Below are 26,759 nucleotides of genomic sequence, written 5' to 3'. Positions count from 1 at the left end.
TAGGTATAGTGGTTTGCAAATGCCACAATGTTCAATGATGGGGGGTGGGGGGTGGGAACCCAATTGTATCTCTTCCACTAATAGTTTACCTCTGTTTTCTATTCCTCAGTTCTGGGGTCTCAGGAAATGTGGCAGCATTGCCATTATCCAAGGCTGTGAGTGGTGAGGACAGCTATAAATGAGGTGGTTGTTGATGTTTTTTTACTCCTTCTACTCATAGTGCATGTTAGCAAAATCTAATTCTATTCATTATTGCACTCTGGTTTTCTCTCAGCTTGGATTAAGGCTAAGACCCAAAAAGCTTGCTATCCTAAATTGTAGTTGCTCGGAGAAACATTTGTGATTATCAGCCATCTCCTTCAAGTTTCTCACAAAATGAGTCAGCAGAGCCTAGTCATCTCTGAACCAAGTGTCTGAGCATGATAAAGAAAGGGGGGGGGGGCACACCAACAAACCAATAAAATGCAATAAAATATGTCCCCTCTGTGTTCACATACAAAGTGAACATCCAAATTCAGGTGCTTTGTCCAGCACAGGGGTGAGGAACATACGTCCTGGAACTTAATGCGACCCTTTGGACCTCTCTGATCCTCAAAACTTTTCACAAGGTAGACATACATCCCCCCCCCCCTCTGCTGGCCACATTTCTCACCAACATGAGTGTTTCCTTGAGTGTTTTTGCCTGGCTGGAATGTGTCCTTGAACTCTGGCAATGCCTCTGGCTTGCCTGGATGGAGTATAGAGCTGGGGTGTATGTAAAAGTTAGCATGCTGTACAAAAGTCAATATTCATTTGTTGCTCTGCAATCCTTTGTCTCTGGACTAACCAACCATTGGCATGTGTCCCCCAGAAGGTTTCTTTGAAGGACTGTGGTGTGCAGCCCCCCCCCAAATCCCCACACTGGGACTAGGATTATTACGGCACCCCTCCATTTCTTGTAAAGAGAGGCTACTGGAGCTCTTCTACGTACCTTTTCCTTTTATGGATATGGATAAACAAAGCAGCAGCAGCAGCAGCAGCAACAACAACAAAAGACACCAACCCATTTGTGACATTTTGTCTGAGAGACATTGTAATCCCAAATCAAACAGACATAGGGTCACATACATGCATATGGACAGCTTCAGTGTGTGTGTAAGAGTGGCAAAACCTTCTGTTTCCACCTCTGCTAGTGGTTGTGGCTATAGGACCATCCAAAAGCTGAATGATTAGCTGCCAATGATGTATTTCTGGTCAGGGGCAGAGGCTGGAGATAGATATGTGATATATATATATATATATTTAAATCACATAGACACTATCAGTTTGATGTAACAGTCATTGTGTGATGATAAGAGGAAGGCAAAAATAGAAAAAATAAAGAAAGTAGCTAGGAGTTGAGGCAACAATAACTGGCTTCTCCACTCGTAGCAGGTGATAAGAAAGATTTCTGTCTAAAGTCCACTGTCAGTCAATGTAGACAGCACTGGGCTAGATGGACAAATGAGGCAGCTTTCCGTGTGTTTTGTGTGGTAGATGGGCAATATATTGGAACCTTCTTTGTCTTATTCATACTTGGAAAAAGAGCTAGGCCATTGCTTCGCAAAACTTGAGGAAGCCTCCAAGGACAAAGTTGGAGAACCCCTCATCTGTGGCACTCATCTTAAGTTGGGATATTTATACCTATGTACAAATGCTTCATAAATTTTGCCAACTATATGGTTCAACTCAGCCTCGCCTGGCTGGGTGATTTATCTCTGGTCACTTAATCCTCCTTCTCCTCATTCCCCTGTACCTGTAAAAACCATTGGTGCGACAGCATTTGACGCAACTTACAAAGCACAAGGGAGTAAAATGTCACCGTCCTTTGTGCTTCTGTGCATCCAAGATAAGGTGAGCAGAACTATACATCGATTAACGTGCTGCTCTTTTCCAGAACAGCTGTTTCCACACCACGCTTAAGGAAACACAAGTGGGGAAAAACTGTGTTTATGAGAGGTGTGAAGTTTGAAAAGATCAGAGATAATATGTCAGGAATAAGACCTGCCATCCCTGAAGCTATTTTGATATTTTGCCTTGAGGGGGTGGGGGAGAGATAGATAGATAGATAGATAGATAGATAGATAGATAGATAGATAGATATAGATCGATGATAGATAGATAGATAGATAGATGATAGAGAGAGAGAGAGAGAGAGAGAGAGAGAGAGAGAGAGAGAGAGAGAGATGATAGATAGATGTAATTGCCAGACTTTCAGACTGCTGTTTTTTAAATCTTATTTATTTATTTTATTTAGTGTTCTAATTTACTTTTTATTTTATTTTTACAGATTATAGCATGGATGGCAAGATAGAGACATCATCATCTAACATTAACAATAAAAAGTCCATAAATCCTAACTTAAATATATAAAAGAATACAAGGCAGTCCGTATGTCCAGATGAGTATCTAAACAAGATTGATGATTATAACCAGGCATTCAAATGTAGAAAGGACAGAGAGATCTTCCAACAACTGAATAGATTTGTAATATAAATCTCTTTCCTATCACATGCGCATATGGGGCACATTTTTGTTGTATGTTTGTTAGCCCCCACACCACAACAATATAATTTAAGAGTTTGTGAACATCTGCAAATATAAAGACCTTTCCCAAAACAAAGTTACAATGAACAAAAAAATTCTGACCAGAAAGGCAACAACACAGGACATACCCCCAATCATATCCTTCAAAGAGGCACTTGCAGCATTACATCATCAGCTTCGAAGTCCCTTCTACTGTACAATTACCGGTATATGATTTTATGAGTTATCTGAGCCACTCAGATGCTTCTTATACAGACACTGTGGAGTCCAACATACCTTGAATCAATCTCAATTTTGAATATAAAGAGATGCTACATATAGATGCAACACAGGAGTGCCTGGCACGCTCTGGTCCATGGGGTCACGAAAAGTCGGACACGACTAAACAACTAAACAACAACAACAACATATAGATTCTAATGCAACTTGCTTCTGAGCTGAATGAAATGTCCTCTCTATTCCAGTAACTCAGAGAAGGACTTACGATGCAGTTTCCCCCATTCTGTGAAACAGAAGTTCCATCAAGATACTGCATGCACCCATGATCTTGTACTTTCTGGAAACAGCTGAATATGTTTTTTGTTTTGACAGGCTTTTCACTTGTTAGGGATTTAAATTTTTTTTAAAAAAAGTATTTGTTGTTTTTGTATTTTTAAGTGCTTTTCATTATTGTTTGAGTAAATCGCTTTAAAGATAGTGGTTTAGAAAATGATAAATATATTACTGGTAGTAGTAGTACTAGTAGCAACAACTACAACTACAACTACAACTACAACTACAACTACAACTATTACAACAATTTAATTCATCTCTTGGGTCCTGGACACTCCTTGTGTGACCAGGCCACGACAGCCCCAGCCCCCAGGGACCATAGGAAAGGAATAACGATTCTGACAACGTGTTATGGACTTAAATTAGGCCACAACTTTATTAAACTTCCGAATGTAGGAAGACCTTGGCTTAGGCCTTGGGCATGTATCCCTCCCAGCCCCCCAGCCAGGGGAACTGGGGCACATTAAGGCAAATGGGATATAGGGGTGCACTGTGAGACGTATGTGTAAGCAGGCAGCCGAGCCCATATCCCCGCATGCAGGGTAGTTCACTGACAGCCTTTTGGTGTATGGCCAGTGACACCCATATATATAACCCCTTTTAAGAGGGGACCCTGGAATCGACGCCACATGGAGGTGAGTCATCACTTCACATACACCCCACTATAGGGAAGAAAAGACTAAAGGATTCCACCCAAGGCCATAAATGTCAAAGTTGTGATGAATGGCTACGGGGAAGACAAACCTGCCAGTGTAGGAAAATTTCTTCCCGGTTCTTCAACAGCAACCAGTCAAAGACTGCAACAGCACCTGCTAAACAGGAAGAAAAAGTTAACCTGAAAACACAAAAACATTAAACTAAGGGAGGAGAGGGTAGGTGAATCTCCTGAGCCAACTGCCTGGCTACTGTCAGCTCCACCTCCTATATATAAATGGGACTGGCCCCATCTCCCAGCAAGAAACTTGACTATTGAGGCTGGGCATGAACCTCCAAATAATAACACTGAGAGGCAGGCCAGTCCCTGTTTGCCATTAAGTTCCCTGGGAACTGTAGCACTGCGCGCGATCCCGCAAAGGGCACCCACAATGTAAAGTGTGAGTGCTCATTGTACAAGCTTACTTTTCTTCAAAGATCCAATTATTCCCTCCAGCAAGGTTTTCATATGACTTACATTTCCAGCCATTTTCCCAAATCATAGGATCTTCTGAATAGCTTACTGAACAGTATGGTTCACCTTATAAAGTGAGGGTGAGCTCAGGCCCATAGCCAGGATTCAAAGATGCAACAGAATGCGTGGATTTTTCCCTCCTTATAGCACTAACCCAGCCTCAACCACCAAAAGTCACACATGAAGATGAGGAACCCTCCAATGGGCTGTCCAATACATGTCCAGCTAGGAGCACAAATTAGGAAAATCCCATGTATGTATGCATGAATGCAATCTTGTCCCACTGTGTTATTCCCACCCACAAGAGGTAAACTGGAGGGGAAGCTGTTTTGGTTGCCGTTTGGGTGGAGGGGGTGAGTTGCTGGCAGCTTTGAGGGTACAGCAGCACCTGTGAAGCTCTGGTCACTTTCACTGCCATGCAAGTGCATGCAGTCAAGTGCTCTTTTCAGAAGCTTTCAGGAAACTAAGAATGGTGCTGAGAGTGGCCAGAGCTCCACTGTTATTATATCAGCAAAAATGCCGCCACCAAGGATTCCTGCTTTTAAAAGTGCCTTAGCATGTTTTAAAAGAAGATTGGGGGGTGAAGGAAACTCTCTGCCACAATGGTAAGTCCTTTCTGCTACCTTCTGCTGCCTGTAAATTCAGTGCTTTCTATCCAAAGAGTGTGGTATTTTCATACACTGTACAGTGGACGCTCGGGTTGCAAACGTGATCTATGCGGGATGCACGTTTGCAACCTATAGCATTCACAACCTGCAGCAGCACGTCTGCGCATGCAATTCAGTGCTTCTGCGCATGTGCAAAGCGTGATCTAGCACTTCTGCGCATGTGCGACCGCTGAAAGCTGGAAGTAGCCCATTCCGGTACTTTCGGGTTTTGGCGCATCTGTAACCTGAAAAAATGCAACCTGAAGCGTCTGTAACCTGAAGTATGACTGTACTACCCTATTCCCCCAGGGCTTCAGGCCTGCAAATGTTCCTGTAGGGAAGACTACCATTCTCCATTTTGTACACAATATATACCTGTCAATTTCACACACACACACACACACACACACACACACACACCTTTTTCTCCCTCACTCCCCTTCCTGCTTTGTCTCACCGTTCTGTATAGGCTGTTCCATGGTATATCAGTTTCTCCTTCCATTAGAATCTAATGAAAAACGTGGAGTTCATTCATTTGAATTACAGTTCATTTTCATAATTAGAAGTAATGAAACAAATGAAATTCATTTATTTAGACTAGCATTTAGAGGACAGCAAAATAATTTCATAATACAATAATGTTTTCTTTCAAAAACATCTGCCATTAGGAACCCTTGTAACCTGTTAGCACTGAAGCCTATTGGGGGACTGGGCGGGGGGTATATTGTTGAACACTTATTGCGCACTGGAATGAAGGATTTGATTAAAAACCACTGACATTGATTGATAGATTTTCCCAAAACCTTAGCTGAAATGAGATTGACTATAAAGAATGGGCTTTTCAAAGCAGCTTGTGGTGTTTGTTTGAAAGCAACATTCCCCCCATATAAAAATCACCAATTAAATAAGTGTGTGAATGATGAACATAAAAAATGGCCCTGTTCAATCAGAACAAAAGCCCATCTAATCTAGCATCCTGTTTCACAGAATCACCATTTAGAAATCTTGTTGGAGGTGAGTCACAAGTTGAGAAGCCATGGGAGAAACTAGTAGCCAGGGTCAATGAACAAACAAAGCAGGATAAAGATGAAAGTTAGAACCTCCACAGTCAGGGGCTGTATAAGGTGGCCCTAAACCACTGAGCCTCTTGGGCTTGCTGATCAGAAGGTCGGCGGTTTGAATCCCCATGATGGAGTGAGCTCCAGTTGCTCTGTCCCGGCTCCTGCCAATCTAGAGGTTCGAAAGCACGCCAGTGCAAGTAGATAAATAGGTACTACTGTGACAGGAAAGTAAACAGCATTTCTGTGCGCTCTGGTTTCCATCACGGTGTTTCCATTGTGCCAGAAATGGTTTAGTCCTGCTGGCCACTTGACCCGGAAACCTGTCTATGGACAAATGCCAGCTCCCTGGGCCTGAAAGTGATATGAGTGGCATAGTCGCCTTTGACTGGATGTAACCGTCCAGGAGTCCTTTACCCTTTTTCTTTTTTGCTTCCAAATACCAATTGCTGGAAACTGCAGGAGGGGAGAGCATTGCATTCATGTCCAGCTTGTAGGCTTCCCATAGGCCAAAATATCCCAAAGTTGGATTTTCTGTGTCACCTGCAGTAGCCTGCTGACCATTGAGTGGCATCTTTACTCATGAATCTGGTGCAGCTGTGAGACAGGATAGCCATCTGTCCAGACTCTGTATTCAGTACTAGCCCTCCAGGTCTACACTGTACAGCATGTCGCTTTCTCCTTACCCCTGAAGTTATTCAGGTGTCTTGAGTTATTTAGATGAATATGACGACCTTGTTCCTTTGTCTCCAAAGCTAATAAGGAAGGAAGTTTTGATTCTCTGACCCATGGAGGGAGATAAGAGGCACTCTTGATCTTCAAGCAGCTGCAGAATTTGGCTGTAGATTTCTATAAATATTTCAGTGAGGCATTGATCATTCTTGCCCTTTCCTCTTCTTTCCCTCACATACCTGGCCAGAAAAGAAAAGAAAATTACCTGGAGTGATTTAGTATGTGGTTCTCCACATCCACATACATTCCTACTGAGAATTTGGGATCCATTTCATTAAATCATTCCTACATTTCATCCTGTATTTTTTTTTTAAATAATGCTTTTCATGATCACACAGAAAGTACAGTAAATTTTAAAATCTAATTCCAACATTTAAAACACAAAAGAAAAAGATATTCATTGATACAGACACAAAGGAAGGGGCTTGAATGAAGGAATGAGAACAAAAAATCAGAGGTAGCCTTTATCCCAGAAGTTGCCAAAATGTTGCCTGTGAGTTCCCATTGCCCCCCAAATCCCCCAACAGTTATGGAATGACTAAAGTTGGGAAATGGACTTGCAGATAAAGCAAACATATAATGGGGGGGGGGGACAACTTATAGCAATGATCAAAACAAATTTATCAAAAGATGGTATACGTTTATAGAGTTCTGACAAAGCAGCAGTCAATATATCTCCTTATATATTTTTTCACATTAATTTAATATTAAATTCACCTTCTTCCTTCCACCTTCCACCTTCATTTCTTCCTCCTTTCTTATTAATACATGTTTCTATTCATATTTTCTATTAATTTTTTATGTATTTATATTAACATGAAAACAAACTATTAATAAAAAGAAAAGACTTGAGACTTTCCCCACCTCTACTGGAGATGCTGGAGATTGATCCTAGGACCTTCTGTATGCAGAACAATTGCTCTGCTACTGAGCTACACCCGTTCTCTCTTGCAGCCTGAGGCAGAGCACCATATGGCACAAAATCCCCAGGACAGGTGCATTGTCAAAAGCCACGCAAAACCAGCATGTGTCACTCCCTTCATTTCCTTTTTCAGTCCAGATGGGAACAGTTTTCAAAATCCAAGAACTTCAAAATGATTACCGTCGTAACTCAGGAATGTTTTCAAAGTGCCCCAAGTTTCTAATTCTTTTAACTTTCCAGAAAGGCATTGCCAATCAGTGAAGGCAAAGTGGAACAGGCTGGGTCAGTAGACTGAGTCTGTTTAAGGCTGCATCTAAATCAACACTTTATTCAAAGAGGACTAAAATAAACTCAATTTTGTATTTAGTTACCGCAGTCATTTACAAATGCCTTTCAGTACACAAGCCCATTCTTCAGTGGCTTGCAAGTAATATCAGCATCCAATCAAAAAATCACAATGATCAACATCAAAAATAAGCAAATAAGGATCTTTCCACAAAACAGCTGGCAGGAGATAGGCATGTCGGGAGGTGATGGACCAGCTGGAACAAGTGCTAGGTTTTTTTCTGTATTTCCCACTCCTCTTTTAGAGGAGGACCATAAACCAGCACATTTTCTTCTTACCCAAAATGATATTTGATTCTATGGTTTCAGTGGTGATTTTTGAATTTACCTGGCCAAAACTGGAACCATTTGGACATTTTGCTGGAGTCTGTGCTTCAGGGAGCTTCTGCAATCATGAAAAAGGGTTCTCACATTTCCCTTTCTCATTATGAAGACAGCAAATCACATCGATCAATTGCATTGATTTCCAGCTCCTCTCATCAGTGGAAAGGTAATGTCACATGGCTCAATTATTGGGCTAAATTTAGAAGGCTTTGTATTATATGTGGCTTATGAGCCTCCTAATCATACTACAGATATAAAAGCCAAGGCAGAGCAGGTCACCCATTAGCCTGCCAATGAAGAATCCAGTATAGGCATAGCCAGAAATTCTGGTAATTAGTACCATTTTTCTGTTGCATTTGAAACTGGTTTGCACAGTCAAGGTGGATGTTAACAGGTATAACTAGCATCACAGATGGATTTTCAGGAGTGAGGTGGGAGGGGAAAGTCTGTACATCTTAGCCATTTGAGGTTATCTGAGCCTTCCTCTCCCTATATTTATTCTCAAAAGCTTTAGATGATATGCCTTCTTCCTGCTTTCAAACAGTCCTCAGAAAAGAAATGCTATTTGGAGTTCTCTCTCATTTTGAATCCTGTATGTTCCTGGGGGCTTTCAAGAGGAAACCAGGTTAAAACACAGAAGGCTGCAATGAATTTCAGACCAGATTTCTTCTTCAATATGCTATTAGGCCTTTAAGCAGCCTCCAAAGACCGGGTGAATCAACTTAATGAAGCAAATCCAGAAATTGGGAACACGCATTTGTGGAAACCCGGAGAAAAAATTACACACCAACCCCACATATATGGAGTTCCATGAAGGTACATCTACAGACACTTGAGGAATAAATGAACAGTTCTTCCAAAGTAGAAATTGAGACCCAGAAAGATTAGGATGTAAGAACTTAAGAAGAGCCTGTTGGATCAGGCTCATGGCCTTATATAGTCCAGCATCTTGTTCTCATAGTGGCTGAACAGACAGTTGCCTGTGGGAAACCTGCAAGCAGAACCCAAGTACAAGAGCACTCCCCCCCCCCCATGGTTTCCAGCATCTGGTATTCAACAGCACTGCTGCCTCCAACTGTGGAAGAAGAACATAACCATCATAACTAGCAGCCACTGGTAGCTATATCTTCCCCGAATTTGTCTAATCCTCTTTTAAAGCCCTCCAAGTTGGGGATGAACTATGAAGTAGCCAAGTTTGCTTATGATACCAAATGGTTCAAAGCATTTAAAACAAAAAGTGATTGCAAGGAACTCCAAAAGGAACTCTTAAATTGGTAAATGGGCAATAAAATGGTGCATTCAATTCAAAGTATGTAAGTGTAAAGTGATGCACACTGGGGCAAAAACACCCTCAATTCCCATATATACTAATGGGACTGAACTGGTGGTGACTGGTGGTTCCACTGGTGCTGGAACAACCCCCCTCAGCGGGTTGTGGACTCTACTTGGAGGTTTTTAAGCAGAAGTTGGATGACCATTTGCCATGTATGATTTAGTTGAAATTTCTGCATTGCAGGGGGTTGAACTGGATGATTCTTGAGATCCCTTCCAACTCTAGGATTCTATAATTCTATAACCTGAAATGTGACCTTGGGGTCATAATGTCTGATGTATCATATGTTCTTTATATTTTGTTGGAGGCCATTATTTTTATTATTATTATTAATTGAAGATGTTGAACCATTGTGAGGCAGCTATGAAAAACTGTAAATTTTATGTTGGAGATCATTAGAAAAGGGGCTGAAAAGAAATTCCCCACTTCCCTCAGTCCCTTAAAAAAGGTGATCTGGAGGCAGTAGGTCTGAGGGCACTGTACATGCATATCATGGACTAGTTAGATGCAGAGGAATGTTGGGAGGAACCAGCTGGGGAACCTTGAAGGAAAGACGTCTCAGAGCCTGAGGGTTGGTGATGGGACAATGATGCGTGGTCAGAGGGAGTAGAGAGAAAAGACTAGGAGGAGGAGGAGGTGCTGAAGAGGTAAGAGGATTTAGTGAGCTGGCAGAGTCTGGAGCAGAGAAAAAGACCAGAATCAGAGGCAGAAGCTGAAGGAGGAGCATGGGACAAAGGAGGCCAAGAGGCAGAAATGAATCAGACTGGTGCAGAGTTGCAGGTGTCTCCCCCTCTTGCTGCAACAAGCTTCCCTCCCAGAACCAGAAGAGACATGAAAAGGGCAGATGAAAGGATGGCTTCACCCAGGTGAAATCTCCAACTGCTTGGAAAAAGCTCTGGAGAGGAGGGGTCTTAGACAGCTGTGGGGAGGCAGAGATTGTCAGTCTCAGTAACTGCTTCATGGGGGTCAGACCTACTGGGGATGAGCTGCTGTGCTCATTAGGCCTGCAACTCCAGCAAGTTTGTGCAGATCGTGTCTTTGCTAATGAAGAATTAACTGCAACTCATTCGACTGCAGTGAAGGAAGGTGATCCGTGCGCTTTACTTGACCCCCCTCTCGACATCGCCAATGGCCGCTGCTTCTCTTCCTCAGCTCCACCAGGTGAGGAGCTAAGTACCACAAACATCTTTTCCCACCGATCAGGGACTGTTACCGCAGCCATTGGCAAAGGCGACCCGAACAAGCCCCTGGGCAAGATGTCCTCGTACACTTATTTCATGCAAACGTGCCACAAGGAACATAAGAAGAAGCACCTGGACACTTCGGTCAACTTTTCCAACTTCTCCAAGAAATGTTCTGAGAAATGGAGGACAATGTCAGCAAAAGAAAAAGGCAAGTTTGAAAACATGGCAAAGGGTGATAAAGTTCATTATGATAGGGAGATGAAAAGTTATCTTCCTCCTAAAGGGGAGAAGAGGAAGAAGAAGAAGAAGAAGAAGAAGAAGAAGAAGAAGAAGAAGAAGAAGAAGAAGAAGAAGAAGGACCCCAATGCCCCCAAAAGACCACCATCTGCTTTCTTCCTGTTTTGTTCTGAGCATCACCCAAAGATAAAAAGCGACCACCCAGGTTTGTCTACTGGTGATAAAGCAAAGAAACTAGGCGAAATGTGATCTGAGCAAACAGCAAAAGACAAACAGCCTTTGAGCAGAAGGCAGCAAAACTAAAGGAGAAGTATGAGAAGGATGTTGCAGCATATCGTGCCAAGGGGAAGGGTGATGCAGGAAAGAAAGGTCCAGGTAGGCCAGCATGGCTCCAAGAAGAAAGTAGAACCTGAAGAAGATGATGAGGAAGAAGAAGAGGAGGAGGAAGAGGAGGAGGAAGATGAAGATGAAGAGTGGAGTTATAAAGCTGCTGTAAAGATTTTGTGCTCAAAAGTCAATGATTTTGCTAAGAATGTGAAGTCGAATGCAGCTCATTGTTAGCTTCAGTATAAAAACAGTACAGAGTTGTGTATAGGTAATGTGATTGTTGGGAGACCTGTATTTTAATTTAAGCAGTAGATGAATGCCACTATTGTTAGATTTTTAAATGCTGATATTGTCAAATGTTCAGTCATATTTAATGGTTCTTTGGATTCAATGACAGCTTGATTTTGAGCAAAGTTTAAAAAATGGTAGTAAAATTGGTAGTCAACCTTGTCTTGCATACTATTGCATTGTATTACTTTTTTAAACAATTTTGAAAAAGAAAAAAGAATTAACTGCAACTTGCACAGTGTCATTTACGTCCAGCTCGTTCCTGATAATGAACTTGATGTTGACATTGTTAAGGGCTGCCAAAAGACCTCATGGGCCATGTGTGCCTGGGGGGTCACGTGTTTGACCACCATGGTTTAGGGATATGGGCAATTGCTCCCCACTCTCAACTATATATAGCGATATGGTGTTCAGGTTCAGAGTTGTCAGCAATGTGGAGAAATATTTTGGAAAGGGGAGAAGGGGGGATGGGGGGAGGACATTATCGTCTTCCAGAGGATATCCCTGTTCATCTGACTGCAAATATATAACACTCACTTCCCTTGCCTGAAATAAGTACAACCATCTGGCTATTTCTGAAATTGAAGTTAACTACTGGTGACCCTCAAATCTTGGAGAAGAAAAATGATTCATAAAAAGTGGAAACTTGGAAGCATGCACAGTAAGAATCAATCCACGCAGTGTTTATATTTATTTGAATGCACCATCTTTTCTTCACTCTCTGTCTTCTGACCAAATCCCTGCAGCCAAGCTGTGACAGCTCAAGTCTTTCCCTGCCAGCCACCATTCAAAGGGGTGTCAGAAATCTAACTAGTCGAAATAGCTTTCCCTATAGAACAGCTGTTGCATGAGCTAAGGCACAACATTGTGCCGAATGCAGATTCTCCTGCTGCTGCACTGGCCGAAAAAATCCACGCAGCAAAGATCTTAATGTTATGTAGGTCACACACGTTTTTTTTTTTAAAGGGATTTGCTCTCCTTTTGAAAAATAAAGGGACTGCCACAATAAGAAGCAAGGGTAATAAGGTATTTATTAGGTGTTCTTTGAGCTTCAAGATGTAAATAAAATAATAGAGCTATTTGGGGGTCTAATTGGACCGGACATTTCATAATTGTACTGGAAAGAAAAACACAAAATTTTATGAAACATATTGAATATGCACAATTTATTGAGTACGGCTTCCATCTGCCAGCAATGCACAAAACATTGTGGAATGATAGTTTCATCTGAATACTGTACATCCAGTGATCCTCAACTGAGATTGCCTCTCTTATATTTTTCCCTCTTTGTGATGGCTCTGCACTCTGCCTTTTTGTTGTTGTTGTTGATATAATTCTCTTTCTTTTCTTCTTTTTACATCTAATTAATTTGTAACTGATGATCAATAAAACACAAATTAAAAAATAATAATAAAAGAAAAGACTCAAGGGTGCTAGGTCATGGGGAATGGTTCTAACTTATGGTAGTTGTAGTCCAACAACCCCCAGAAATAACCAGGCTGGGGGAAGCTGCCTTAAAGAATGACTCTAAGGAGTCTACTCATTGAAATATCCACAGAGCATACACAAGCGAAGAAAAATGGGGTTGGGTGAAAAAAAGCATTTATCCAGTTGTCTTTTTCCATCTCTACTCATGAATTTCTTAAAATGTTCTGGGTCTCTGAGCAACATTAGTCAATCCTACACTTCCCCTAGAAATGAAATGAAACCTAAAAACTATACAGTTGGTTGCCAAAGCTTCCAGTAACTGTTATGGAGTTTACTTGTTTTTATAGTATGATATGTTTATTTTATTGTTTCTAAATGTGTTGCTAGTTGCTTGGAAGCCTTTGGGGCAAGTAACATGTTTAATAAATTATTTATTAGTTATTATCATCATCATTTGCCTTCCAGGTGATAAACAATAAAAACAGAAGGGGAGAAAACAGTTAAAAACACAGCCAATAAATAAACAAAAACAATACATAATAGACACTCACAGCAAAGACTCATTTATTCAGCTCAGAAAACCTGTCGGAACAAAAATTTCTTCAACTGTTTCCAGTTGTGGGTCCCTGGCATGCCTCAACATAAATGCTGTTCCACAGGGCAGGGGCAGCCACACTAAAAGCCCTGCTCTGAGCTACTGCAGAGTGAGCTTCTAAGACCTTGGGGACTTGCAGGAGATACCTTCCCACCATGGCCTACTAGGTAGCTAAGGGATAAACCAGGGATAACTTCACAAGCAAGTGGTAGTTTGTGCCATATGAAACCTAACTGCTGTGTTTTGAACTAGCTGCAGTCTCCAAGCCAAGTATAGCTCCACTTAGGGCACATTGCAGTAATCTGTAAGGCTACCAATGGATGGACAATAGCAAACTAGCTATATATATATATATAAAAAATACGATATTCAGATCTTATCCCATGTCCATCTACTCATTTTTGGTAGGCTTGGAGCCTAAGTAAGTTCCGTAGCAGCTCTCCCCAACTTTGTGCTGCCCTGATGCTCCCCTGATGCTCCTCATCATCCCCATGCACTGTCCATGTTGGGGAGGGCTTCTGGGAGTACAAAACTCCTATAGGGTACTGGGCTGAGAAAGGTTGTTCTGTAGCATACCAGAGATACATAAGCAGAGAGACTCAGCGAGAAATGCCATTTCATGACCCCGCACAGCTTTCAATTATTGGAGAGTGACAAGCTAATCAAAGCTCCAAGGAGAAGGCCTCAGAGCTATAAGGCTGGCCACTAGGAGATAACATCTGAATCGTTTTGAATGTCAGTTGTCTTTCTTAGGATGCAGTCTAGCAATTACACTTGAAAACAGGGAAGTATATCCTGTTTCCAGCATCTGCTTCAATCTCCCACCTATCAGCTGGCCTCTCAGGCCATATCTGGCCCAAGCAGAGAGGAAGAGAGCAGCTGAAAGTAAACTCATATGGATTGTATTATTTCCAAAAAGCAACAAGCCAGACAGGTGCAGAACTTGAAGCACCTCCAGAAGTTGCTTGACTACAGTTACTAACTTACCTGACCATTGACCATGAACACTGGGACTGATAGATGTTGTAGTCTAACATTTGGAGGACCAGTTACCGCCTCCCACCCCTAGGTTAAGGTAAATAATGAAACATGCAGCTACCAGCAATTTACCCCCACTATATTACCCAATAAGAAGTTTGCGGAGTGCATGAAAGGATTTATTGTTTGATTTGGACTATTTGTTCTACCGACAAGGACCAAGTGCTGTTGTGGCAGGCACCATGGGAGTTTCTGAGGGGTCCCAAGATGAGCAATGCAGTAAGAATGACTCTGAAAGGAGAATGCAGAAATTGATGCCCCCACTGAAGCTGTGATTCCAATGCAGAAGCTTTGGTCAGATGAAGAAACTAAATTTCTCTCACCTACTGTATTGATAATGGATAGCTCAGTTAGAGCATGGTGCTGATTACTCCAAGGCTGAAGGTTTCCTACATTGCAAGGAGTTGGACTAGATGATCCTCAGGGTACCTTCCAAACACTACAATTCTATTCTTATAAGACTATTCCTGCAATTGATGCTGTGTCCCACAGAGTATTCTCTTCTTAATTACTAAAGCAGTGCTGCTTGAATCAGTGACAAAGCTCTCTCTTGCTTTCCCCCCACCCCCTCTGAAATTAAGAACACAAAAAGAGCCTGCTGGATCAGGCCAATGGCCCATCTAGCCCAGCATCTTGTTCTCACAGTGATCAAACAAATGCCTATGGGTAATCAGCAAATAGATCCTAAGGACAAGTGCACTCACACCTCCTGTAGTTTCAAACAACTGGCATTCAGAAGCAAATTTCTTTCGACTTCCGGGTTGGCGCCATCGGTAATGGTGGATTCCCTCTGAGTTTCTGAGGGACCAGCTCCGCGGGATCGGGTCGGACCGCTGCGCCGAAGCGGGGACCCTTTGAAAATCACAGGCGGGTGAAGCCTGTGAACGCGGGGACTCGGCGGGCACCTTTTGCGCCCCCCCAAACTGCGAAGGGACCCTTTTAGGGGTTCCGGAGCGAGACGGGGTGAGCGGTGCGGTGCTGAGAGTCGACTGCTTCTTCCGCGGAGTGAAGCCGCACAGCCGTTATCGGAGAGCGCTGACTTTTTCCTGGGACAATTTGACTTCTAAAGCAACTACCCGTGAGTAGGATAAAATTGGATTTAAAGGGAAAAATAATTTAATTCAGCACCGAAGCGGGAAGGCATAAACAGGAAGTCCGCCTTCCTTTCTTGTAAACAGATCAAAGCAAAGAGACTGCAAGTGGAAACTTTGAAAGACGTTTGAATAAAGACTTAAATCCTAACATCAGAAAAGCGATCTCCCCTCCGGATTGCAGGAGAGGAGTGGGGAAAGGTTTGAACTGTATTTATCTGCAAAAAAAGAGGGAAAGGAAGCTAAAATCCACCGCTTAGAGCCTGGGAACGGACTGCCCTGAGAAAAGGAATGCCGCTCTGTGAAAAACACTATCGGTAAACAGAGTACTTTTGACAGCTAACTCTGCAAGAGAGATACAGTGTTTCTGGACTTCTCCTGGCTTTAAAGTAACTGATTAAGTGCAATTGAAACTGCTGTTTTTTTGTGAATTGGGGGATTTATAAGGACTACTTTTTTTTCTTTTAAGTTGCAAGCTTTGATTGTTACTGTGTCCCCCTAGAGGAGGCTTGACATTGCTACAATAACAACTGGGCTAGGGGAATTTTCCATTTCAAAACAAATTCTAACCGTGGGACTGACCTTGGACTTCTATGAGAGTGTTATGGCAGATGGAAGAGGAAAGTTAGAGCTGATTCAGGAAAAAAACTACTAGGTCTGGCAGACCCTTTCGGACAGATACTGTGTTGCAGCGAAGGGCTTCAACATCTGGACCATCTGGAATACCAGGGGCTGCACCTCCACAGGTTAAACCAAAAGTTATGTCGTCCGAAGACGTTTTGGCACAGGCACTAGGAAAAAATAATGAATCTTTGGAAAATTTAACCAAACAAGTAGCTGAAACAAATAAACAAGTAGCCGAAGCATGAGTTAAAATTGACCAAAATACTACAAGTATTAATAATTTGGGACAGAAGGTGAATACCAATACAGAGACTATTGAGAAATTGTTACAGGAATCTGCTTTGACCCGAAAGACAGCCGAAGAAGCAAAAGACATAGCAACTGCTACTCAAGAGAAGATACCACCGATATATAGGCAACTCGAGGACCACGGTTTGACGTTGTCTATGATTGAATTGAAGGAGAAACAAAGAAATTTGAGAATCAGGCCTGTACCAGAACTTGAGAAAGATAACTTGACTGACTTTCTTACGCAGGAATGTTCAGACTTCTGGCAACAGGATTTGGGGAAGGAAGAATTCAAGATAGTGAGCGCATTTAGACTTGGAAGAGGAGGAAGGAAGAACAAGGTGAGAGACTGTTTGATTACCCTTCGAACAAAAGAGGAGAGAGACAAAATCTTGAATCTGCATTACCAAAAGACTCTGGAAATATATGAGTCAAGCGTGGAGATATTTAAGGACATTCCAAAACATCTTTTGGACTTAAGGCTTAATTACGGAGATCTGGTTGCCCTGCTGAGAAGTAATAGAATCATCTTTAGGTGGGAATTCCCTCAAGGCCTGTCCTTTAAATATAAAGGAAGAAAGATAAAAATAAGATCAGTCAATGACAAAGATAGATTCTTGAAAGACCACGGAGAAGATCTACAGAAAGAAGTGGAATCTGGAGAAGAGCCAAAAGCACTGGAAAGAGGAATAATAGATATAGCAAACTTATCTTTTGGATTGCATGGTTCAGAGAAAGTGACACCACCGACAGAACAAGAACAAACACTTGGCGCAGTTGGAGGTAAAGCGAATTAACCCCATCATGGCTCTGCAACTATTAAGCTGGAATTGTAATGGCCACAATTCTCCTCGGAAAAGGAAAAGTGTTTTTCATTTACTAAAAAAGGAACAATTGGACTTGATTTGCCTACAGGAAACACATGTGATAAGGCTACACAGGAAAGTATTGATTAACAAGAGATTGGGACAGGAGTTTATTTCATCTGATAAAGTTAATAAAAGAGGAGTAGTGATTTATGCAAAGGAGAGACTATTACTGAAATTCATCTTTAAAGACGATCAAGGAAGATTTGTGGCAATTGAAATTCAAGTTCAAGGAGAGAAATTTTTGATAGTAGGAATTTATGCACCGAATGAGGGGAAATCTGAATTCTTTAAAAAGTTGCATGAGACCTTAATGGACTATTTGGATTACAATCTGATTTTGATGGGGGATATGAATGGAGTAGTATCTACAAATATGGATAAGGCACAAAGACAAGTGGTCACCAAGGATGGTAGACTACCGAAAACATTTTTCGAGATGACAGACAATTTGGACTTAGTTGATACTTGGAGAACAAAGAATCCCTTGGGAAGAGAGGGAACCTTCTTTTCTGAAGCCAAGATGACATGGACTAGAATCGACCAAATATGGGTGACTAGAGGAGTGGCACCAAAGATAAAGAAAGTGGAAATTTGTCCAAAAACCTGCTCAGATCATAATGCTGTAAGGATGGAGATGAAACTAATATCAACTGGCTCCTTCAGATGGAAGATGAATGACACCTTATTCAGAGATGAAGAAGTATATAAAAAGGCCCAAAAAACCTTGAGAGACTATTTTGAGATAAATATGAATACTAATATAGAAAAAAGAGTAATCTGGGACGCAAGCAAAGCGGTCATGAGAGGGTTTCTGATACAACAAAATGCTATAAAGAAGAGAAGCCAAAATGAGAAGAAAGATAAAATTTTGGGGAAAATAAAAGAAAGTGAGAAGAAATTGAGAGCAAAACCAAAGTTGCAGGAGATTTTGAGGGAAATAAAGTTATATCAAGTACAATATATGGAAATGATGAATCAGGAAATAGAATGGAAAATTAAACAAATGAGACAAAAAACATTTGAATCAGCTAATAAATGTGGGAAATTGTTGGTTTGGCAAATGAAAAAAAGACAAAAATTAAATACTATCACAAATTTAGAAGTGGAAGGAAAGAACATACACAACCCAACTGAGATTAGAAACTGTTTCCAGAGGTACTTTAAACAATTATACACACAAGGGCCACAGAAAGAAATGGACATAGATCGATTTCTGAAGACAAATGGATTACAAAAAATCTCTCAAGAAAGTAAATTAATGTTGAATTATAAAATATCTGAACAGGAAGTAGAAGGTGCCATTCAAAATATGCAATTAGGCAAATCTCCGGGACCGGATGGGCTGACTTCTAGATACTATAGATCCTTGAAAGAGTGGTTACTACAACCTTTAAAGGAAGTCTGCAATGAAATATTGGAAGGGAAAAGGGCACCAGAGTCGTGAAAAGAAGCGTATATTACACTTATACCAAAAACAGAGACTGAAAAGACTCAGCTTAAGAACTACCGCCCCATATCATTACTTAATGTGGATTACAAAATTTTTGCAGACATTTTGGCCAAGAGATTGAAAAAAGTGTTGATGGAAGAGATTCATAAAGATCAACCAGGCTTTCTCCCGGGAAGACACTTGTCTGACAATTGGAGGAATATAATTGATATTTTGGAAAAACTAGAAGTGAACATAAATACTAAAGCAGTTTTGATATTTGTGGACGCGGAGAAAGCTTTTGATAATATCTCTTGGAGTTTTATGAAGAAGAACCTACAGGGGATGGGGGTAGGCCAAGGCTTTGAAAATGGTATAAGTGCAATTTATTCAGAACAAAAGGCTAAACTAATTGTAAATAATGTTGTGACGGAAGAAATTAAGATAGAAAAAGGGACACGACAAGGTTGCCCAATTTCCCCATTGCTTTTTATATCGGTCCTGGAGGTTTTGCTGAATATGATTAGAAGGGACCAGTTGGTTAAAGGTATTCAAGTCGGAGCTAAACAGTATAAATTGAGAGCATTTGCAGATGACTTAGTATTGACGTTACAGGAGCCAGAATCTAGTACCAAAAGGGTTTTAGAACTGATTCAAGAATTTGGTCAGGTTGCTGGATTTAAACTGAATAAGTTAAAAACCAAGGTTTTAGAGAAAAACTTAACACCGATTGAGAGAGAGAGGTTTCAGAATGAGACAGGTTTAACAGTGGTTAAGAAAGTAAAATACCTGGGGATTAACATGACAGCAAAAAATGGGAATCTATTTAAAGACAACTATGAAAAATGCTGGGCTGAAGTGAAAAAAGATTTAGAAATTTGTTCAAATTTGAAGCTTTCACTCCTGGGTCGTATCGCTGCGATAAAAATGAATGTATTGCCTAGAATGTTGTTTTTGTTTCAAACATTGCAAATTGTGGACAAAATGGATTGTTTCAAGAAGTGGCAGAGAGACATTTCTAGATTTGTCTAGCAGGGCAAGAAGCCCAAAATTTAAGATATTAACTGATGCAAAGGAAAGGGGTGGATTTGCCCTGCCAGACTTCAAACTTTACTATGAATCAGCAGCTTTTTGCTGGTTGAAAGAATGGCTGCTTCTTGAAAACACTGACATTTTGGATCTAGAAGGTTTTAATAATGTATTTGGATGGCATGCATATCTGTGGTATGATAAGGTCAAAGCACATAAAGCATTTAAAAATCATATTGTCAGGAAAGCATTGTTTAATGTTTGGATAAGATACAAGGACTCATTGGAAAATAAAACCCCAAGATGGCTGTCACCGATGGAAGCGAAAGCTTTGAAAAAGCTCAATAGGGAGGCCAAATGGCCGAAATATTGGGAAATTTTGGAACAAGACGGAGATAGACTGAAATTGCAGAATTTTGAGAAATTAAAAAACAAAGTGCGAGACTGGCTTCATTATTATAAGATAATGGAGGCATATAATTTGGACAAGAAAATTGGTTTCCAGGTGGAAAAATCAAAATTAGAAACAGAACTGTTAGAACCCAAAACTAAGATTTTGTCAAAGATGTATAACTTGCTGTTGAAATGGAATACTCAGGATGAAACGGTGAAATCTGTTATGATTAAATGGGCACAAGACGTTGGACATAACATAATGATGGCTGACTGGGAACAGTTATGTACCACAGGTATGAAGTTTACGGCATGCAATGCCTTAAGAGAGAATATTATGAAAATGATATACAGGTGGTACATGGCCCCAGTCAGGCTTGCAAAAATTTATCATTTGCCTGATAATAAATGTTGGAAATGTAAAGAAACTGAAGGTACATTCTTTCACCTTTGGTGGACGTGCCCAAGGATTAAGGCTTTCTGGGAGATGATATATAATGAATTGAAAAAGGTATTTAAATATACCTTCTTGAAGAAACCAGAGGCCTTTCTCCTGGGCATAGTCGGCCAATTGGTGCCAAAGAAGGACAGAACTTTTTTTATGTATGCCACAACAGCAGCAAGAATGCTCATTGCAAAGTATTGGAAGACACAAGATCTACCCACTCTGGAAGAATGGCAGATGAAGGTGATGGACTATATGGAACTGGCGGAAATGACTGGCAGAATCTGAGACCAGGGAGAAGAGTCGGTGGAAGAAGATTAGAGGAAATTTAAAGACTATCTACAGAAATATTGTAAAATTAATGAATGTTAGAATGATGTTGGATAGAAATTAAGTGCTTTTCAGCTGTAATACTATAAGGGAATATGAAAAATGGATTATTAATAGGTAAAAATTTAACTTTACAATATTTTAAGATTAAAGACTAGGATAAACAAAGAGGGTAAGGATTTGCTGAACCAACAAACTGAATTGGAATACAAAAAAGGGAGGTGTGAGGAGGTCCGGGAAACAAGCTAATGAAAAATAAGTAATGAAAAGATTGAGTTGTTTTTAACCATTTTTATTTTGTACTTTTTTTTCCTATTTTTATTTTGTAACATTTTGAAAATCTCAATAAATATCTTATAAAAAAAAAACAGAAGCAAATTTCTTTCAACTGTGAAGGCCAGAGAGGCAGCGTTTTGACGGATAAAAACCAAGATAAAAAACACTTTAATTTACAAGTATGCTCTGTGACATTTTAGAACGACATATCTAATATCATTCTAATATTGTTAAACAGGTCAGTGTAGATCCAGCCTAGATAGAGATGTCTGGAGGCCCATAGCATACCTCCTCAACTGTCCCAATCTGACCAGGACATCCCAGAATTATACAAGTCATCCCAGCTTCTTATTGGATCCCAGGATGTCCTGTTTTGGCTCCTGCAAGAGCACAGCCCCATAAGATGCCCTTTTTTGGGGGGGGTGCTCTCGTGTAAGTCACCTGGCTCCTGTGAGAGCATGACCCCCCCAAAAAACATGCATTTGGGGGCACTCTCATGCGAGTCACACGACTCATGCAGGAGCACGGATGCAAAAGATGTGCATCCCAGTTTTCCTCTGTGGCATGTTGGAGGGCATACCACATTTGTCCCTCAGGCCTGACATTCCTCACTGCTGCTGTTTTGCCTTGGGAAACATCTGACCCATACTGTGCTACTTGGGGAATTGTCCTATGAGTTGACCCACATCTGTTTGTTTCTTACATCAGCAGCTAACACTATATGACTGATAAATTCATATATACATAAAATAAAATTTCACACTCCAGGCCGACAGCAAGACCAAATGTTTCAAAGCTGTCAAACAAATGTAAATGTGGTCTTCTAATCCATAATATATCAAGGGAGATAGGAAGTAGGGGGCGAAATCAGGGTCAGATTCTCACTATGATAAAAACCAATAAAAACATATCCTTTGGGCTTAGATGGACTGTGTAAGCCAGTTATACTGAAGACTGAATCTCACATCCATGGGTCAACACTCCCTTTGAGGTTGTTGGCAACCTGGTGCGTCAAACACCACACAACTGTAGTCTTCATATTTTATTTAAGCAACTTCAACATATTGATCCAGTAAGAAAAACAATAGTTCCTGGGTTTTTTGCAGTAGGAAGAACGAAAGAAAACACAAAAGTTCATAGCCTTTCACACCAGGAAAAAGAAGCAAACTATGCCTGTGGGATCTTGGTTTCTTGAGAATCTTCATAATGGGACGCAACAAGCTGCCTTATACTGAGTCAGACCTTTGGTCCATCTAGATCAGTATTATCTACACCACAGTTTCTATCTGTGGTGTCCACTTGGGTCTCCATCTGTTTTTGAACTAAAACTCCCATCATCCCTAGCTAGCAGGACCAGTGGTCGGGGATGGTGGGAATTATAGCCCCAAAACAGCTGGAGACCCAAGTTTGGAAACCCTGGTTTACACTGACTAGCAGCAGCTGTACAGGGTTTTAGGCAGGATCTTATCCTAGCCCTACCTAGAGTTGTTGGGGATGGAAGATGGAACTTTCTGCATGCAATGCAGGTGCCCTACCACTGAGGGATAACCAACATATGAAAAGGAGCAGAGACATCTAGGTAAAGATGCTCTCATGAATATAATGGGTTTCCTAAATAATGCCTATATCAGGAGAAGAAACTTGGAAGACATAGGCTGCACTCCTGTACCCTGACCTGTTTGTAAGCTCTATTGAGCTCAACAGGACTTCCTTCTGAGTACACTGTAGTTCTGCATGTTGCCACCAATAACCCCCATGTTTTTTTCGTTCTGCTGCATTTCACCCCCGTCCTAATTTCTGCAGTGAGCTGGGGGGAGGGGGCAGCATTTCTGTTTGGCCCAGCATACAACCAGGTTTACCACACTAGCTATTATAGATCACTCATTCCTCACAATGCACTTTTTAAGAAACATTTTCTTGGGATACAACCATTTTTTGCTTTTTTCAAAAGTTTTGAAATGTATTGTTGTAGCCCATGTGTGGGGACTGTCTGAGCTAAGAGCTGGCTGCATCCCTCCCCTTAATTTCATGCTGTCCTGAAGCATTTCCTAGCAGCTGTTCTCCATTTACTCAGTGGGGAGGGCTGTCAAAGAGAGTGGCCAAGCGGGTGGTCCTACAGCAAGGTGCTCCATGCACTTTTAACAGCAGCATCCAACCCTCCCTTCATCACCTGCTTGCTTTGGCAAATAATAACAACAGTCCTGGTAGAAGGAACTAGCACGTGTCTTCACCCACCTTTCCCTCCAGCAGGGGTAAAGAACCTGCAGCCTTCCAGATGTTGCTTGGACTCAACTCCCATCAGCCCTAACCAGCATGGTCAATCATCTGGAAAGATGGGAGTTGTAGCCCAATAACATCTAAAGGGCCACCAGCTCCCCATCCCTGCTTTCCAAGTGTAGTTGTCATGGTCATTTAAGCAGATCAGCATCAGAGTAGCAAGAGCTTCAGGATATGGCAACAATACACAGTAGAATCTTCTTAGGCTGTATATTTTCTCTCACACACAAATGCAATTTGTTGCCTAATGCAATTGGAGTAATTGGCTAATTGTTTGTGGCCTTCAGGTGAATTTTCTTGTGGGGTAATGGTCCTTGGTAGAAGAGGATATCATTTGCCTTAGCGGAAGTCTCCAACTCTACCACCACTGTTGGAGGCAGCATGGTTCCAAATACCAGTTGCTGGAAATTGCATGAGAAGAGGGTGTTGTTGCACTCAGGTCATGCTTGCAGTCTTCCCATAGACATCTGATTGGTCACTGTGAGTTTAGGATGCTGTACTAGATGGGCCACTGGCTTATGCTTATGCTTATGCTTATGCTCATCCTCATATAATGTAGTGTACACAAAGGAATATGCACACCCCACCTGTAGATAAAAATGGTGGCCTTGTTGAAATTCTTTCTTGCTTACCACGAATCTGTTATTCTTGGAGGACCTTCAGTGCTCACATACATCTCTGTTGCCTTTTTCTCTTCTTCCTTCACAAGGAATACAATTCTGAAAGGGATAGTAATTACCAAATATTCCATGAGATTGCAGGCATCATCAGTTTTCCCTTTGCCCCTTTGAAGCAGAGGACCAAACTGTCCCTTTGAAGCAGCAGACCAAAGGGAAGTGCATGGCAACTGAAGAGCAAACTAGAGATGTGTCTACATGGAAGGAGGTTCTGAAGCATGCAAATTGAGGCATTTTAATGTACCATGAATCAGAAAGCTAAGGTTGCTTTCTAGTCTCACATCTCTTTTGTAGCAAAAATCTTTTACTGTCTTGCATCCATTTGCAAAGCAGAGACAAAATCAAGCATGAGCAATGTGTTAAAGAAATCTCTTAATCTCTTTTGTATCTTTCTCTCCCCTTTGACCTATCAGAACTGAAGATGAAGATGAAGAAGAATGAAAGCATCTGCTAAAAGCTCCAGAAGTCAGTAATACAAACAGTATATACTTTACATTATGCCTCCTTTGCACAATTATAGGGCTGCACTACTCACAGTTTACAATAGAGCCCCAGAGCATTCCCTGTCCTCCAGGTTCACCTGCTGGGTCTTCAATGCCCAAAGGGGATAGAGGTCCATGCTGTGACTCCTCAAGTTGGCTTTACAAAGAAGAAAGTCAAGCAAATTACTGGCTCACTACTGAGCTACCTCAGGGAGGGAAAAACAACAACTACTGCAACACACAAATGCTCTGGAAATTGAGCTAATTGAGCAATCTATTACCTTTAAAAATATTAGTGTTTTTTGTTTTTTTACTATGTGTTTTTGTGTTTTTATATTGTAAACTGCCCTGTGATCTTCTGATGAAGGGTGGTATAGAAATTTGATAGATGATATTGATAGATAGATAGAGTCTATACTCCAGAGGCTGTCATCCACCAAACTCCATCCATCTGGCCAGAGATTTATCCCACCTCAGTATCACTTCGGGATAATTTTTCTTTGCAGTTCTGCAAGTTCATCTTCTCGCTCCCACACTTCATATTTAGTTCAGTCCAAATATAGTTCACAGGTTTTGCTCCAAATTGGCCTTGCAGTGCCCCCTGACCCAAACTCCTTATGGCACCCATATGGTATTGCATTTGGGCTGTCATCAAAGAACACCCAGAGGGGTATGGCAGTGTCCTTCCCAGCCCACTTCCTTCCCACAACAACCTGCAGGAGTCAAGTACAGCCGTCAGACTCATGTCCGTCCATGGCTCCTTCTTCACATATATTCATTACAGTTCTATATATGGAGAGATTCTGCATGGTGAGCTCCGCCAATTAACTAAGAGAACTAATATTTCATGGCAACAATACATAAATATCACATAGATTATTAAAAAGTCATGTTTTGTCTTTCCTTGCATTACTGTTACTACAGATGTTGCACCAGCATAATACCCACTCTAGTTCCAACAACCTCCAGTTCACTTTATAGATCTTATGCAGCCAGTTTCCTTCAATCGAATTTTCACTGTAATGTTGTCAACTTAACAACTTCCATCTGTCCCCATTTCTTGTTTGGTTTCTGCGTATCTTCCTAATCCCTTGCAAAGGGTGTGTGTGTGTGTGCCCCAATGTCTCCTGAAAAGTGTTATAAAAGTGCTTCAATCATACTGTGAATATAGCCTCTGTCTAGGAATATGCTTGCACATATGTATATCTATTATTTACTGCCCTCCCAGCGTAATTTCCATGGAGGGGAGAAGACTCAATGGCATGTTAGGGAAGGCCTCTGTGGGCACATGCACACCTGCTCACCATATGTTTGTGACACTGTGGGGAAAGCCTATCTCGGATGTTTAGTTCTCATTCATTCAAGTTCCTTTGTGTCTGGGGCAACATCTCTCATGGGCACCAGCTCATGGGAGCCAAGCCCTTTTGCTACCCCCCTATTTTTTGGGTGAGGACCAGGGGCCCCTCAATGCTCAAAAAGCATGGAGGTGAAATGCAGATCCGAGCATGGCATGCCTCCAGTGGCCAGCTCCTCCTCCTGCCACAGAGGAGAAGGGGGGTTGAAGCAACCTCCCACTGGTGACAGCACCAGTTGGAGGCAGAGAAGCAGCTGGCCATTAGGCCGCACAGCCGTCATGTTGAGCTCCTCCCCCAGCTCCTCCTAATGTCCTGTTGTCATGTGCACAATGCCCCCCCCCCCACTTTCCCTCACAAGCTGGCACCTCTGACATCTGTGCTATATATTTAAAGCACTATAATACCACTATTACAGTCATGGCTTCCCCTGAAGAATTATGGTAATTGTAGT

The 26,759-nt window shown here is 41.4% G+C and overlaps 1 long non-coding RNA gene and 1 pseudogene across 2 annotated transcripts in view; one reads left to right on the top strand and one right to left on the bottom strand.

The window, feature by feature from the left end:
• Positions 1 to 5,339: 5,339 nt before the first annotated feature.
• The window catches only part of LOC308468142, a 61,891-nt gene continuing 40,471 nt past the window's right edge, over positions 5,340 to 26,759 (bottom strand). The window contains exons 2-3 of the long non-coding RNA XR_013981485.1: positions 24,427 to 24,513; positions 5,340 to 6,901 (exon numbers count right to left, since the gene is read on the bottom strand). This is a non-coding gene — a long non-coding RNA (uncharacterized lncRNA). The remainder of the gene's footprint in view (positions 6,902 to 24,426; positions 24,514 to 26,759) is intronic.
• On the top strand, positions 10,758 to 11,786 carry LOC308468165 (high mobility group protein B2 pseudogene; annotated as a pseudogene). Its single transcript has one exon. The product of its transcript is annotated as a high mobility group protein B2 pseudogene (transcript).

Source organism: Podarcis pityusensis (assembly GCF_964106645.2).
Source record: "Podarcis pityusensis genome assembly, chromosome: Z".
In the NCBI taxonomy this organism is placed as follows: Eukaryota; Metazoa; Chordata; class Lepidosauria; order Squamata; family Lacertidae; genus Podarcis; species Podarcis pityusensis.
Note: the sequence above shows the minus strand (reverse complement) of the source record. Positions and strands in the feature narration are given on the sequence as shown.